Source organism: Theropithecus gelada, chromosome 8, assembly GCF_003255815.1.
Source record: "Theropithecus gelada isolate Dixy chromosome 8, Tgel_1.0, whole genome shotgun sequence".
Taxonomy (NCBI): Eukaryota; Metazoa; Chordata; class Mammalia; order Primates; family Cercopithecidae; genus Theropithecus; species Theropithecus gelada.
Genome location: NC_037676.1, coordinates 91,244,480 through 91,262,015, shown reverse-complemented (window position 1 = coordinate 91,262,015; position 17,536 = coordinate 91,244,480).

Here is a 17,536-nt window from a genome sequence, read left to right as displayed (position 1 = left end):
ATCTGACAAAGGGCTAATATCCAGAACCTAAAAAGAACTCAAACAAATTTACAAGAAAAAAACAAACAACCCCATCAAAAACTGGGCAAAGTATATGAACAGACATTTCTCAAAAGAAGACATTCATACAGCCAACAGACATATGAAAAAATGCTCATCATCACTGGCCATCAGAGAAATGCAAATCAAAACCACAATGAGATGCCATCTCACACCAGTTAGAATGGCGATCATTAAAAAGTCAGGAAACAACAAGTGCTGGAGAGGATGTGGAGAAATAGGAACGCTTTTACACTGTTGGTGGGATTGTAAACTAGTTCAACCATTATGGAAAACAGTATGGCGATTCCTCAAGGATCTAGAACTAGATGTACCATATGACCCAGCCATCCCATTACTGGGTATATACCCAAAGGATTATAAATTATGCTGCTATAAAGACACATGCACACGTATGTTTATTGCGGCACTATTCACAATAGCAAAGACTTGGAATCAACCCAAATGTCCATCAGTGACAGATTGGATTAAGAAAATGTGGCACATATACACCATGGAATACTATGCAGCCATAAAAAAGGATGAGTTTGTGTCCTTTGTAGGGACATGGATGCAGCTGGAAACCATCATTCTTAGCAAACTATCACAAGAACTGAACACCAAACACCGCATGTTCTCACTCATAGGTGGGAACTGAACAATGAGATCACTTGGACTCAGGAAGGGGAACATCACACACCGGGGCCTATCATGGGGAGGGGGGAGGGGGGAGGGGGGAGGGATTGCATTGGGAGTTATACCTGATGCAAATGACGAGTTGATGGGTGCAGCACACCAACATGGCACAAGTATACATATGTAACAAACCTGCACGTTATGCACATGTACCCTACAACTTAAAGTATAATAATAATAAATAAATTTTAAAAATAAAAAAAAATAAAAAAAAAGACAAAAGATTTGCAGAAATAATAGGATGAGGTAGCTGTACAGATGTGATCAAAATAATAGAAATTCGGCGTAGTTGTCCTCTAGATGCTAAACATCTGGATAAAAACAACATCCATTCCATCTTGTGGGGATTTTGAAACCTCTGAATATTGGATCATGTGTAAGTAAGGCCTGTAGATTTTTAAAAGGCTGTTTCTCTAGCTATATAATGATTTTAATAATACTAGCCCAGGCCTTGTAAACTTGTCAATACCAATTGATTTCTTTGAAGGAGAAACATTCCGATATTTTCCAGCATTTCTTTTGTGACCTTGTAAGAAATAGTGCTGGTCAGATTTTTAAGTGAGTTCAGTTGTAATGGTTTCATGTAGAAATTAGCCAATCTATTTTCTAACAGTTTCTGCATTTTTTTTAGACACGAAAGTTTTCTCACAGGGCCTTTTTTTTTTTTTAATAGCGTGACAGTGCAGTTAAAAGATTTGGGAAATTATTTCAATGAGGTATTTAGTCACCTCCCAGTTTCAGTTTGCAACTGAATGCTTCTTAGGCACATTTCCTTTACTGCCAGGAGTCACTGATAAACATTTAATAAAACTGCAATTTGAAAAAAAAAAAAAAAAGAAATACAGTGATTTTATCACGACCATGATTTTTTTTCTTTAGGCACATAGAGACTTATTAGAGGCCCTTGGATATGTTTTGGGAGGTCGGGTGGTAGACAAAGGCCACTGCACTCTATCTCAGTAAATCTAGATTATACTCCAATATTAGTTTAGTTCAACCAATTAATTAAAGTAAGATTAAGAAAAGGAGCACCTTTCAATCTATTTAAATAATAAATGCATAAATATATTTATTATATAAAATTATATGTGATACACTTTGGGAGGCGGAGGCAGGCAGATCACCTGAGTTCAGGGTTCGAGACCAGCCTGGCCAACATGTTGAAACACCATCTCTACTAAAAATATAAAAAATTAGCTGGGTATCGTTACGTGCAACGGTAGTCTCAGCCACCCAGGAGGCTGACACGAGAATCGCTTAAACCTAGGAGATGGAGGCTGCAGTGAGCAGAGATCATGCCACTGCATTCCAGCCTGAGCGACAGTGAGACTCTGTCTCAAAAAAAAAATTATATGTTATAAATTATATTTTATATGTTGTCATGTATATTGTTAGATATTATTTTTATAATAAATAATACATATATATTATATATAATATAAAATTTTGTTTGATAAATATGTATTTTTAATATATTCATTATACTGTATTATAATATATTCATCGTGTGTGTGTATATAATACGTGGCATATATATAAGATATCCTAGGTGATATCCAAGGTCTTTCAATATGTTAATTGAAACAAAGCACATATATATCATATATAAATTTGTCATTATTTTTATTTTTATCATATATAAATTTTATCTTATATAAATTTGTAAATTATTGCAGAAGCTATGTTAATAAGGAAAATAGAATGTACTAGAATGGAGGGTAACAATAACTTTATGCAGGTAAAATCTGAAATCCAAAATGATACCAAATTCTAAACTTTCTTTAAGCGCCAACATGATGCTCAAAGGAAATGCTCGCTGAAGGTTTTTGGATTTAGAAAACTTAACCTGTAGTTGCTATAAAAGCCTATTGGCATGGCTCCAAGAGACTTCTGGGAAATTAAACCTTGTCTTATCTCTGCAGGTTTGAATTTAGGGAATACTTGGTTCAGGCTCCTTTAGCTTGTGCTGCTGAGACATGCTCAGCATGAAAAATGCTCAGTCCTGAGAGTGTCATACTTCATTATGGTCTTTAGTCATAATGTACATAGCATAAGACTAAAAACAGTGACATCTCCAGCTTGGATGTCGCTGTCCATAGCCTACAAGCAGAACTACTTCAGCTAGGAAAGGGGCAGGTGAGTTTCCTGAGGTCTGATTTAATCCTCTTTCACGTTAAAAACAATCCACATGTCGGAGGGGTAGAAGCTTACACCTCCAGGTCCTGGAAAACTGTTGCTGATCTTTCAGTTCTGTAGCTTGTCTGGATTTATTTTGCCACGTTTTGAATAGGTAAACTTTCTGTGTGTCTTTTCTTTCCATCATCCCGAATTTGTTCTTCATGTGGGTCACAAAGTCCCTCATGATACTTTATCATCCCAGCTTCCTCAGAAAAGAAGACTCCAAGTTACCGTAGAGAAAACTATCCCAGGGAGAATTATTCTGCTGTACAAACCCAGTAAGGTAAAATGTGGAAAAAAAAAAAAAAAAGACAAAATGGCTGATATCACCTTCTGTTTGCTTGTCCCAGGGAATCTCAAGATGAGTGGTGAAAAGAGTAGAAGAATAAAGTCAATACAACCTGAGAGCTAGAAATGTGGTCATATTTTCCTTTCATATCTTTCTTCCTCCATAATTTTGAGCTGTATTTGCTTTTTCCTAACAAAGCAACTTGTCGCTAAAGAAGGAAGTGTGGGAATATCCAAGGAGAGGTATCCGTGGTAGATTTCAATTAAGAAACTCTCGCATTAAGCAAAATAGGTAAAGAGGCTTTACGCGTTTCCTTTTTGAGTCGCTCAGCCAGGTTCATCAGTGTAAAGGACGAGGCAAGTATTTAGTTCAAAGGTATGTACAGGAATGGCTTTTCTTCTAGAGTGTGCCTTGTACTGCACTTCTTGAAGATCTGCGATACTTGGAATCAAGGAATTGTAATATACCAATTAAACTGGACGTAGACAGGGCTGGTTGTGGTGGCTCATGCCTGTAATCCCAGCACTTTGGGAGGCAAAGGCGAGCAGATCATGAGGTCGGGAGATCGAGACCATCCTGGCTAACACGGTGAAACTGCGTCTCTACCAAAAATACAAAAAAATTAGCAGGGCGAGGTGGCGGGCGCCTGTAGTCCCAGCTACTCGGGAGACTGAGGCAGGAGAATGGCGTGAACCTGGTAGGTGGAGCTTGCAGTGAGCCGAGATCACGCCACTGCACTCCAGCCTGGGCAACAGAGTGAGACTCTGTCTTTAAAAAAAAAAAAAAAAAAAAAAAAAAAAACTGGATGTAGACAGGTTCTTATACAGTCAGATGAAATATACATCTCATGGATATTGTTGCTTTCATTGTCTGAGGTCACTGGTTTTTATTAAAAGCAAGCATTAAGGAGATAAAATTTGGTTTCATCCACATGCATCCTTGGCATCAAAGCCCACGGCCTTCCCCTTGATAACTCAACAAGATAACTTAGGTCATTTGAGATGTGTTTCTAATAAAGGATGCTTCATCTGTAATTATGCAGGAACTTTATACATATTCACCAATAACAGTGTGTCCTTCATTTTTGAATAAACTAATTGTCATTTGGATCTCTTGGGTGACTCAGGGTAAAGCTATTTAAGCTGTTAGCAGAAAGAATATGATAAAATTTCTGCAGCTAATATATAAGCAAACTTTCCACATAAAAATAACAGTAACTTTCATTTTTCTTAAGCTAAAAGATTCCCAAACTTTTACATTGTTTCATCTATGTCTTTCAAGTGAGAGACAAGTTTGACAACAAATGTTTAATACGGTAAAATGATTTGGACACAAACATCTTATTTGAACACACCAAGATAAGTTTTGAATTTATAGACTCTTTAGTAGAAGGTGATATCATAGAATTATGAGTTTGGTAAACTGAAACTCAGACTCAAATTTTAGTGATAAATTAAAACATGATGATATGCTTTGGATCTCTGTCCCTGCCCAAATCTCCTGTCAAATTGTAATCCCCAATGGGAGGTGGGGCCTGGTGGAAGTGATTGGATCATGGGGGTGAATTTCTCCCTTGGTGTTGTTCTCATGGTAGTGAGTGAGTTCTCCTGAGATCTGGTCATTTAAAAGTATGTAGCGCCTCCCCTCTTTCTCTCACTGCTGCTCCCACCATGTAATAGGCCTCACTCCCACTTTGCCTTCTGCCAAGATTGTAAGTTCCTTGAGGCCTTTCAAGAAGCTGATGTCACTATGCATCTTAGATAGGCTGCAGAACCATGAGCCAATTAAACCTCTTTTCCTTATAAATTACCCAGTCTCAGATATTTCTTTATAGCAATGTGAGAACGGACTAATAATACATGATAATACTTTAAAGTTGATGAGAATGAAGGGTATTTTTTTCAGATGCTGACTATGCTGCTGCAACCACCTGGATCTCAGTATCCACATTAACATCCCATAGAATGAGCAACTAGATTTTCACTTATCCCTTTCCCTGAATATATTTGTCTTAATTTTCTTATTGTAAAGATCACTATCTTTAGAAATGCAGTCAAGGCTTAATAATCCAGTACACAGTAACATCATTAAAATCTATAGCCTAAGATGAAACCATGCTACAATAGTAACTTTCCAGAATTCCTAATAAGACTGAAGATAAGAGTCAAGTGGGCACCTATAAAACTGAATTTAGTAGTCAAATTTTAAGATACATCAGGAAAACGTATTTTGGCCTTTGAAAACCTGATTCAATAGTTTTGAAACCTCAGCCTAGAAGTAGACCGCTCTCAAAAGCAAACAGATTTGTGGGCAGTCAAAACTTGCTTTGCACTTCATTTGTAAAATTCAAATTCCTTATTCAGTACTCTATAAAAAATGATGCTTTACACTTCTTGAAAATTTATAAAATTATGTCCACTTCAATCTTTCCATTAGGTAAGATTAGATAATATTACTGCAATTAGGTAAAGTGAGCCTATTGTGCTGTGGTGCAATAAAATTCGCAGAAAGAAAGAAACAGAGAAAGGATAAAGGGACGGGACTGCCCAGTGTCTAGGAGATCCCCCATTTCAGGAATTTGAGCTGAAAATCTTTTATAAGATGGTACAAGTTATGACAGCTGAAATGCATATAAGACATCTAAAATATGAGTTGTCACATTTTGAAGTCATATAAAAGAGGATATCTGTCCAGTTTGACATTCTTTCATTTATTCAAGCTAACTAGATTAGATGACCTTCTCAATGACAACAGTGTCCACACCTCTTCAATTGCTACCAAAACCTCTCACAAATCAAAATATGCCCCCCAAATATATTTCCTGCTTCTTTGCATAAACCTCACACTTTACCATTATTATCATATTTCAAATGAATGGAAGACAGTTCTAAAAATTTAATATTCTTTCAGTGTACTGCAGGTCTGAGATAAAGTCAAATACAGAATTCGAGTAGTTTAATTATTACTTTATGAACTGCTTTTCCATCAGTTTGGAGATTGAAAATGATAATAATTAAATTAATTGTAGCAATGTGAATTAATTTTTAAAATATTGCTATCTATGTGTTTCAATAATAAACTTTGTATTTATATGTAGGTAGTCATATGTAAAAAAATTTAGAGAGTAAAACTATCTTACATATTGTCATTCATTTTTCTTTATTCGGTTAAAGAAGTACTCAAATCCAAGAACCCTTTAAAGAAACAACATAAACACTGATTTGGAAATGATAGTTGAAATTATTTTGATTTTTATATTTAAATTTGATTGTTTTATTATTCAGTAATTGCTAATTGGCTTAATATCCTGTGTTAATTTTAAAAATTTTAAAGATCAATGATTAAGAGCTAAGTATCTTCAATAACCTTCTTATACATTATTGTGTTTTTTTCATTTCTTAATAATCACATGGTAAAAATCTGATAGACTCAAACTTCTTAAACCACTTATATTCAGTGAGTATTTTGTGTTTGGGTAGTTGTTATTGAGTCTACCATTTACCTTACAATAAAAAGGCTGAACTTCTTCTCTGCCCGCCCTTCAGTCATGTCTTCATACCTTCTTCGGGATGGAAATAGAACTCAATCAAACATGCTGGACTATATTTACACACAACACTCTTAATCTGGCTTTTTCAAAGGTTTTTAAAAAAACTAAAATGTCTTCTCTGTTGTGGTTTTGGTTTACTTAGATAATAAGCATAACCAGAAAACACTGAACACATGTTTATAGAACAACTTGTTATTTGTGTAAAACTGTCCATCATACTATGGAAGATACAGAGATAAATAAAACATAGTCCCTATTCCCCAGGTATGTGGAAAAGTATAAACTGACCCCCACTGATTCCAGTGAAAAACCAATTTCACAAAACGTAGATTTTAAAATCTGTGAAATTTTTGTATGGGATTCCTGAAAAGTAAGACAATGCTTAGAGCTAAAGCAACAGAAAACATTTTGCCATTTATATTGAAACATAGAAATAGAAACAGTCAGAATTCAAACAACAATTACAATATATTTTACTATGTATAAAGCACTCTCATATTCAATATCTCATCTGTTTCTTTAATCTTGTGAAGTAATCAGAATAGGTACATCATCACTATTTTGATTGTTTTATTTTGAGGACAGAGAAAATTTGTTTACAAAGGTTAATGATTGGTTAAAAATTAGTAACAAATCTATAATCCAACCTAGAACTCCTAAATAAGCCATGTTTTTGTTTGTTTTGGTTTTAGCTTTTCCTTCAGGAAAAAAAAAATAAAGGTTATTTTAAAAAAAAAAAAGAAAGGAAAACTTTTCTACCTCCCTAAGAAACTCACAAGAAAGGCAAATTTATGATTATATTCCTGAGTGCCTCTTTTAAATATGTTAAAAATACTTTTTTCTCACAGCAATCTAAGTGATCCTGAATCATTTATGACCATAAATAGTCAGGATCATGGTTTTATAGCTTTCTGGACAGATAGCACTTTCAGCATAGTGAAACATCATTTGTAGGGAGCTTCAGATGACTGTCAAAAGGAAACAGGTATCCTACTAAAATATTAACCAACAGCACATTCTTTGTAATATTTAAGGAAGTAATTCTAAATATTAATTTCAACTACTGGTATCAATATAAAGTTTATTCAGCAAGCTTTTATAACATTCACTATGTTAGGAAGATGTAAAGAACCCTTGAGGTTCAATCTTATTATTTTACATACACTGAAGAAAAGTACCGCATAAAGTTACACACCTGGTTAAGTTTCCTAAATATTTTTTCATCGTTATTTTCATAAGCAAAGATAAAGTGCTTGGATTTTTAAAAATATATTTCTTCTATTTTGATGGCATCTCTAATATTTTCAAAGCAACCTCTTAACAGATTCATGCTCTTGTGTAATATGTAAATATTAACGCATCGTCTTAGCTTTTATGTTACCCTTGCATTCAAAAATATTTATTGACTACATAATATATTTAAAATACTCTTTAGTTTGTATTTTGTAACAAATCAGAGAAAATACAAACTATTTAAACAATTATTTGTTCTGTTTGGTTTTGCCTTGTGAAATACTATTGCTCTTATATTGTCCCAGGATAGGATTATGATTGTTGCATCTGAGAATAAGCATTTCATGAAATAAACTTTTTTAAAAATATTGACAATAATACTCGTTAAGCACTGAATATAGTACCAGCAAGGGCATGACATAGGTTTCACCGACCCTACTTGGAACAATATGCAACGTGAGGCTTAGACATGTAAACAACCCACTGAAGATCACAAAAACAATCAGTGGTGTAGCCAAACTAAAGCTCAGGTTCTTGTGACTGAAGAGCCCCACCTTTAACCACCATGTCCATCAGTTCCGGTATCACGATAGTTTAGGTCTCTCTGTTCTAAACGTTTATAAAAATGAAATCATACCAATGATATAGAAATAAAGTAGGGTGGAAGTGGTTTTCCCCATTGAAGGGGTGATTTTGTGGCTGTCAGTGTTTGGAATTCTTTAGTTAATAAACATACTCATTGTCTGCCCCTGAGCACACTGCTTCCATTGCCTTTACTTTTGGATGCCTCAACACCCCCAGGGCATGTACTGTCCTGTGACTGTCCTCTTTTATGTAGCATAATGTCTGTGAAATTTACTGATATCATTGCAAATATTACTAAGTGGTTCCCTTGCACTGCTGAATAGTATTCATTGTATACATGTACTGCAATTGTTTACTCTCTATTTATGGCCATTTGGTTCGTTCTTAAGTTTGGATATGATAAATAATTATACAAAAATATTATTGTACAAATCATTATGAACATGTTTTCTTATTTGTTGAGCATAATCCTAAAAGGGGAATTATTAAATCATAAGGTATATGTATGATTAAATTTATATGGAAAGATAAATAGTATTCCAAAGTATAACCATTTTACATTCCCACCTGTATGGTACAATGCTTTCAATTTCTCTGCATACTGTCCCCATACTTGGTATTATTAGTCTTATTAAAATTTAGCAATTATTGTGTTTGTGCAGTATATAGTAAGTCATCACTTAATACCCTCAATAGATCCTTGAAAACTGCAACTTTAAGTGAAATGACCTGTAGGAAATCCATTTTCCCATAAGCGAATTAATATAAACCAGAGTTAAGTTCCTCTAGTATATTTCTGGTCATGAAAACACCACCACCAAACTTCTAAATGAAGACAAAAACACTTCTAATATTAATCTTTGAAATAAATGTGAGCGATGCATACAGTTAAGAAATATTAATAAAAACAAGTAAGATAATCATTTACCTGCTTAGACAAGTTCAGGGTCACAGGTGGGTGGAGCCACTCCTGGCAGTTCAGAGCTAAAGAAGAACAACCCAGGACAGGATGACATCCCATCAGAGGGTGCACTCACACACACCCACACTCACACAGATTAGGACTATGTGGACACGCTAGTTCACCTCGTGTGCACAGCTTTGGGGTGTGGGAGGAAGCCAGGGTACCTAGAGAAAACCCACATGGGAAAAAAGTGCAAACTTTATACAGATGGTGGCCCCATCCTATGAGCAATTTTTTATTCATTATCGATATTATAATGAAAGAACATTGAATGAAACACTATTTGAGAGTCTGTATTTCACTTTTGTTTTCTCTGAAACCACTGATGTTAATCAACATTTAATGAGCTGAATAGCCATTTGCATATCTCCTTTAGGAAACATCTAGTCAATCTTTTTTTATTCTATTTATATAATGTTGGATTTCTTTTTGCATTATGTTTTATAAGTGATTCCTATATATTCTGGATATAAGTCATTCACTAAGTATTTTGAAAATGATCTTTTGAAGAACAGAAGGTTTTTGTTTGTTTGTTTGCTTTGATGAAGTCCATAGCACCATTCTTTTTTCATTGATGGTTTATTCTTTTCATATAAAAAATTATCGTATAAAAACTTTTTCACTAAACAAAGTTACCAATAATTTATATTTTATTTTTCTATGAATAGATATTTTATATTTTATGCTCACATATTGTTCTGTAATCCACTTCCATTTAATTTCTATTTGACTTTTGTATATTTTATGACAAAAAGATTCAGGATCAGCGTAGTAAATTGTTCCAAAAGGATTTTGAAAATATATTATCTGTATTAAATTATTTTTGATATTTTGTTGAAAATCAATTGACTATATATGCATGTGTCCATTTCTCAAGATTTCTCTTTCACTGATCACATTTCCATTCTTACATTAATACCATAATATGTTGATTACTATGGCACTATAGTACATTTTAAAGTACATAGTGTAAATCCCCCAAAATTTATCTTCTTAAAGTTTTTGGCAATTCTCAGTTCTTTTAATTTCCGGAATAAAATAACTGAAATTTAGAGATATTAAATAGCTTCCCCAAATTGAGATGAACAGGTCCAGGAATTAAATGCTGGTTGTTGTAGTTCCTGAAGTCATTAGTAACTACCTGAGTAACTAATAACCATCCAAATCTACTAATAAATTGCTTAATTAGTCACTGAAGACATAAACCTAAACTCATTTCCTTTTTAAATAAATCTATTTCATTTTTCAGCCAGAAATAAACTATGCTTATTGATAAATTTATTTTAACATTATTTAATAAAATAACTTTTTAAAAATACTTTTAAGTTCTGGGGTACATATGCAGAATGTGCAAGTTTGTTACATAGGTCATGGTGGTTTGCTGCACCCATCAACCCATCATCTACATTAGGTATTTTTCCTAATGCTATCACTCCCCTAGCTCCACACCCTCTGACAGACCCCAGTGTCTAATGTTCCCCTCCCTGTGTCCATGTCTTCTCATTATTCAACTCCCACTTATGAGTGAGAACATGCGGTGTTTGGTTTTCTGTTCTTGTGTTAGTTTGCTAAGAATGATGGTGTCCAGCATCATCCATGTCCCTGCAAAGGACATCAACTTATTCCTTTTTTATGGCTGCATAGTATTCCACTGTGTATATGTGCCACATTTTCTTTATCCAGTGCCACAATAAACATACCTGTGCATGTGTCTTTACAGTAGAATGATTTATAATCCTTTGGGTATATACCCAGTAATGGGACTTCTTGGTCAAATGGTATTTCTAATTCTAGATCCTTGAGGAATTCTCATACTGTCCTCCACAATGGTTGAACTAATTTACACTCCCACCAACAGTGTAAAAGTGTTTCTATTTCTCCACATCCTCTCCAACATCTGTTGTTTCCTAACTTTCTAATGATTACTATTCTAACTGACGTCAGATGGTATTTCATTGTGGTTTTGATTTGCATTTTTTGAATGACCGGTGATGATGAACATTTTTTCATATGTTTATTGGCTACATTAATGTCTTCTTTTGAGAAGCCTGTTCATATCCTTTATCCAATTTTTAATGGGGTTGTTTGTTTTTTTACCGTAAATTTGTTTAAGTTCTTTGTAGACTCTGGTTATTAGCCCTTTGTCGGATGGATAGAATGGAAAAATTTTCTCCCATTCTGTAGGTTGCCTGTGTGCTCTGATGAGAGTTTCTTCTGCTGTGCAGAACTTCTTCAGTTTAATCAGATCCCATTTGTCAATTATGGCTTTTGTTGTCATTGTTTTTGGTATTTTAGTCATGAAGTCTTCGCCCATGCCTATGTCCTGAATGGTATTGCCTCGGTTTTCTTCTAGGGTTTTTATGGTTTGAGATGTTACCTTTAAATCTTTAATCCATTTTGAGTTAATTTTTGTATAAGGTGTAAGGAAGGGGTCCAGTTTCAGTTTTCTGCATATGGCTAGCCAGTTTTCCCAACACAATTTATTAAATAGGGAATCCTTTCCCCATTGCTTGTTTTAGTCAGGTTTGCAAAGATCAAATTGTTGTGGTTGTGTGGTATTATTTCTGAGGCCTCTGTTCTGATCCATTGGTCCATGTATCTGTTTTGGTACCAGTACCATGCTATTTTGGTTACTGTAGATTTGTAGTATAGTTTGAAGTCAGGTAGCATGTTGCCTCCAGCTTTGTCTTTTTGCTTAGGATTATCTTGGCTATGTCGGCTATTTTTTGGTTCCATATGAAATTTAAAGTAGTTTTTTTCCTAATGCTGTAAAGAAAGTCAATGTTAGCTTGATGGGGATACCACTGAATCTATAAATTAATTTGGGCAGTATGGTCATGATGCTGATTCTTCCTATCCATGAACATGGAATTTTTTCCCATTTATTTGTGTCCTGTCTTATTTCCTTGAGCAGTGGTTTGTAGTTCTACTTGAAAAGGCTGTCACATCCCTTGTAAGTTGTACTTCTAGGTATTTTTTTCACTTTGTAGCAATTGCAAATGGAAGTTCACTCATGATTTGGCTCTGTGTTTGTCTGTTTACCAGTGTATAGGAATGCTTGTGATGTTTGCACATTGATTTTGTATCCTGAGACTTTGTTGAAGCTGCTTATCAGCTTAGGAAGGTTTTGGGCTGAGATGATGGGATTTTCCAAATATACAATCATGTCATCTGCAACAGAGACAATTTGACTTCCTCTTTTTCTATTTGAATACCCTTTATTTCTTTCTCTTGCCTGATTTCCCTGGCCAGAATTTCCAATACTATGTTGAATAGGAGTGGTGAGAAAGGGCATCCTTGTCTTGTGGTGGTTTGCAAAGTGAATACTTCCAGTTTTTACCCATTCAGTATGGTATTGGCTGTGGGTTTGTTATAATAGCTCTTATTATTTTGTGATGTGTTCCACTAACACCTAGTTCATTGAGAGTTTTTAGCAAGAAGGGGTGTTGCATTTTGTCAAAGGCCTTTTCTGTATCTATTGAGACCAGATGGACTCACAGCCTAATTCTACTAGAGGTACAAAGAGGAACCAGTACCATTTCTTCTGAAACTATTCCAAATAATAGAAAAAAAAGGGCTTCCTCCCTAACTCATTTTATGAGGCCAGCATCATCCTGATACCAAAACCTGGCAAAGACAGGGCAAAAAAAGAAAATTTCAGGCCAATATCCCTGCTTAACACCAATATGAAAATCCTCAATAAAATACTGGCAAACCGAATGAAGCAGCACATCAGAGAGTTTATCCACCACAATCAAGTGGGCTTCATCCCTGGGATGCTAGGCTGATTCAACAAACACAAAACAATAAACGTAATCCATCATCTAAACAGAATCAATGACAAAATAGCTTTTTTATTTCTCTAATTTTCTCTGAAAAAAAAAGCTGCTTGTATTTGAAAAAAAATAAATGTAAAGCCGGCTTCTTTCATTTAAGCAAATGTAAAGAATAGCTCTGCTATGAATAGCCTATGATAGAATTAATACTGTTTAAAAATTACCACAATAATCTTGATAAGTTTCTTTATGATTTCTAGGAATGGTTAATAGAAGAAATGTATTTCAAAATTATGTTAGTTCACTTAATCAATTTTTCTCAATGTATGTCTAAAAAATTTCATCACTTTTCTGCTCTAAGAAGGACTTTGGGAAATCTGCCCAGCAATCATAAATGCTGCTTTCATCCTGCAAGTGATCTTCCTTTGCATGCCACTGAGCCACAGGTTCATCAGCAAGAGAGTAGAAGGTATGAAGCATAAACTTCTCAACTGTAAAGGCAGGGTGGATAGAAAGCCAAATATAGAAAACACACACTTCCATATTTGAATACAAATGAGAGTGATACACATTATACTAGTAATTAGATTAGAAAAACAATATTTCGAAGGGAAGTCTAAAGGAAATAACAACATGATATGCAAAAGAAATCTAATATATCCTTTCTGTGTTTTTGTTTTCTTTCAGTCAGATTCATTTATAAGGCCTCTGCCAAACTAATTTAGCTCCTGATATAGGTACCAATTTTTTTTTGAAGTCCTATCAGAATTCATTTTCACAGATGCTCTTTTTAATCTTCACAATACAGTTAAGTGGATGCTCTCAAAGGCCCTCTAGTTTCTTGTATGTCTTGTTTTGGAGATGCAGAGTCTTCCTAAAGTGAATATCTGTATTTAGCTCAGGTCTACACAGTTTTACATCTCACAGGATTGTTTGGTTAATTTATATCTAACATTATTTCATTTTTTCAGGACTGAACTTACTGTATAATTGTATTGAGCACAATAGACAATTTCAAGTGAACACCAGGGGTACATCCAGTAAGCTTTTTAGTTTGCTCCATATTAAGTTTTCTTTTCATACTAATCTTGCTTTTCTATTTTAACTCTGATTTTAGATAAGTATTATTCTTTTGAAAGTTTTGATGTTCCTCTTCCAAAATCTGGGTTAGTCTGAGAAAAAGAACATTTAGGTGATAGAGTCATTAAACATCCTAATGTGTGAAAATTCATCAACCATATGTTTGTAAAGTCAGTCTACACTATGTAACTGTCCCTCTCAAGTAGTTAAGTAAACATCCCACATTGGAAAAAAAAAATAGCAACTATTTCTTAATTTTAAATCCATCCAATCTTTTCATGTGTCAGACACACAGCAACAATGATTACAGGAAAATGATGGTGAGAACATTTCCTTAGATTACTTCTTGAGAAATGATCTCAATTTGGCTTATATAATGGCTTCATAGAAAAAGAATAGGCTTTGACAATCAAACATGGTCATTTCATTAGTCAGTAATATAAAGATAAACTAGATTCAAGTGAAGTTTTCTTAAAGTCGGCATTACTTGGACAGTAAAACTCAGGGCTTGTCTCTTCATCTTGCAATTCACTTTTCATTTATGCACAAAGGCCAGATAAGCATTATTAAAAATGTGAGTGCAGCCAAAACTGTCTATAGTTGGCCTTAGCTTATTTTTGGCAAAAATTTAAGAAAATTTTATATTAATACATAGTACCACAAAAGCTTTAGATTAAATAGATGTTAGATGATTTGTTTTAAGCTCTACAACTTTAGAAATATTTGCTATATGGGTGTGAACCATATAGCATAGAAAAAGAACTATATTATATACTTTTTCTAATGCTTTGATTTTAAATGAATAACAAATGCAAGAAATATGTTTACTGCTTTAAGTTATTAAAAATCATTGGTAATTTTTTTAAACTGAAACACACTATACGCTATTTTATTATTATTATTATTATTATTTTTTGCAGTCTCACTCTGTCACCAGGCTGGAGTGCAGTGGTACGATCTTGGCTCACTGCAACCTCTGCCTCCCAAGTTCAAGTGATTCTCCTGCCTCAGCCTCCCAAGGAGCTGGGACTACAGGCATGCGCCACCATTACCAGCTAATTTTTTTGTATTTTTAGTAGAGACAGGGTTTCACCATGTTGGCCAGGATGGTTTCAATCTCCTGACCTCATGATCCTCCTGCCTCGACCTCCCAAAGTGCTGGGATTACAGGTATAAGCCACCGCACCCGGCCTTAATGTTTAAAGTCAAATTTGTTGAGCTATAATTTGGTAACAAAATGCCTTTATTTTAATATAGAGTTTTATGAGTTTTGACAAATGTTTTTGCCTATGTAGCCATCACATTCAAGACATAAATTGTTTTCACCGTCCAAATATATTACTAACACCCCTTTGCAGTCAACCCCAAACTCCACCTTCTCCTGGGTAACTACAGACCAGTTTTATAGCAACATAGATTGGATTTGTATGTTCTGGATCTTTTATATGTCATCTTTGGGTATATTTTTGAAATTCATCCATGATGTTGCATGTATATCACTAAATTTTAGATTTTTTACCAATACATTTTTTCATTTTAAGCTTTTTGGTTTCTTCACAATAAAACACTCAGATTGGAAAAAAACATACATTTCCTTTTCTTAGTAATGTATTGCAGTTGGAGACACCTGGGTTCCAAAGTTGACTCTGACATTTGTAAACAAAATGGACATTTGCAAGTCACTCAACCATTCCAACCCTCTACTTCCAGAAAAACTGAGAAACTACCTCTTTACTTCAAATGTTGCAATAAAAATTAAATGAGAATTTGTATAAGGCATGTAGCATAAGTACATGGTAGTAGGCACTCAATAAGTACAACTTATTCTTAACAATTATTTCAATAAAACCCATAAAATTTCCCACAATTCTGTATTATTTTTGCTTCACTGTAACCAAAAATGTGTCACTCCTTACCTAGAAGTTTTATAAACTATACTTTTTATTAACTGTTGCCTCTCATTATGAAATTACAAACCTGTAATGTATATTATTTTAAAATTGGGATCAAACCTGCCTGTAACTACTGCTCTTGCAGTCTTGCCTTTAACAGTAGTCATATCCATTTATTATTCTTTCACTCACAGTATTTATCAAGAACTTAACATGTGTTACTGCTCTTCTGAATACACATTTCATTCAAATCTCTGCCATGTTTCTTTTTATTGAAAGGATTTTATGGGCAACCAATCTGATTCAGTATTCTCTATCCTCCTCTTTCCCATTTGCCTATTTTAGTCCATTTGTTACGCTTAGTCTCGTACACACACACACATGCATTGTTGGTGTTTCCGAATGAAGGATATGCTTCATGAGGATAAGAATTTTGTTTTGTTACCGTGATATTCTCAGCAGCTACAAAAATGCCAAGTGAAGGTAGAAGCTCAGCAAGCGCTTATTGATCAAACTAACAGCTCTGATGAAAGCAAAGAACTCTCATCATGACTCAGAGCTTTGGGATAAGTCGTCTTACCCCTAGATCTCAGGACAGGCTAGCAACCTTCTTTGTGATACAACTGCTCTCTCTTTTTGGATTATTCACAAAATTTGAATAACTGCTGCTTTTTTTGGTTTTGTTTTTGTTTTTTCTACATCTGCTTTCTGAAACCCTTCAAACTAAACTTAAGCTGCTACTGGGTTTTCTCCTCTTTTGCTACAGAGTAGGTCCAAGTGAAGTAGGAGACCGGCAGGTCTTGTTTTCTGGTCACAACTCTGCTGTCCAAAGCAGGATCTGATCCAGACAGAATAAAGTGACGAAACTGACAGGAACCAGCAGATGGCTACAAAAGCAATTCCTGGCTGCCCTCATTGCTTATTAGCATAAGACACTCCCACCAGCACCAGGGCAGTTTGTAAATGTCATGACAATGACCCAGAAGTTACCACAGCTTTTCTAGAAAGTTATAAATAATCCACCCCTCAATTTGCATTGGAAGTTATAAATAACCCACCCCTTAATTTGCATGTAATTAAAGTAGATTTACATGAGAATAAATACAGTTGCCAGGAGCCCATAAGTTGCTGACTTTGGACGCACTGCTTATTGAGTTAGATCTGCTCCACAAGGAGTAGCACCATTCAATAAAGGATTGGTGTCTAACATCACCAGCTTTTCCTTGAATTATTTCCTGGGTGAAGCCAGATCTT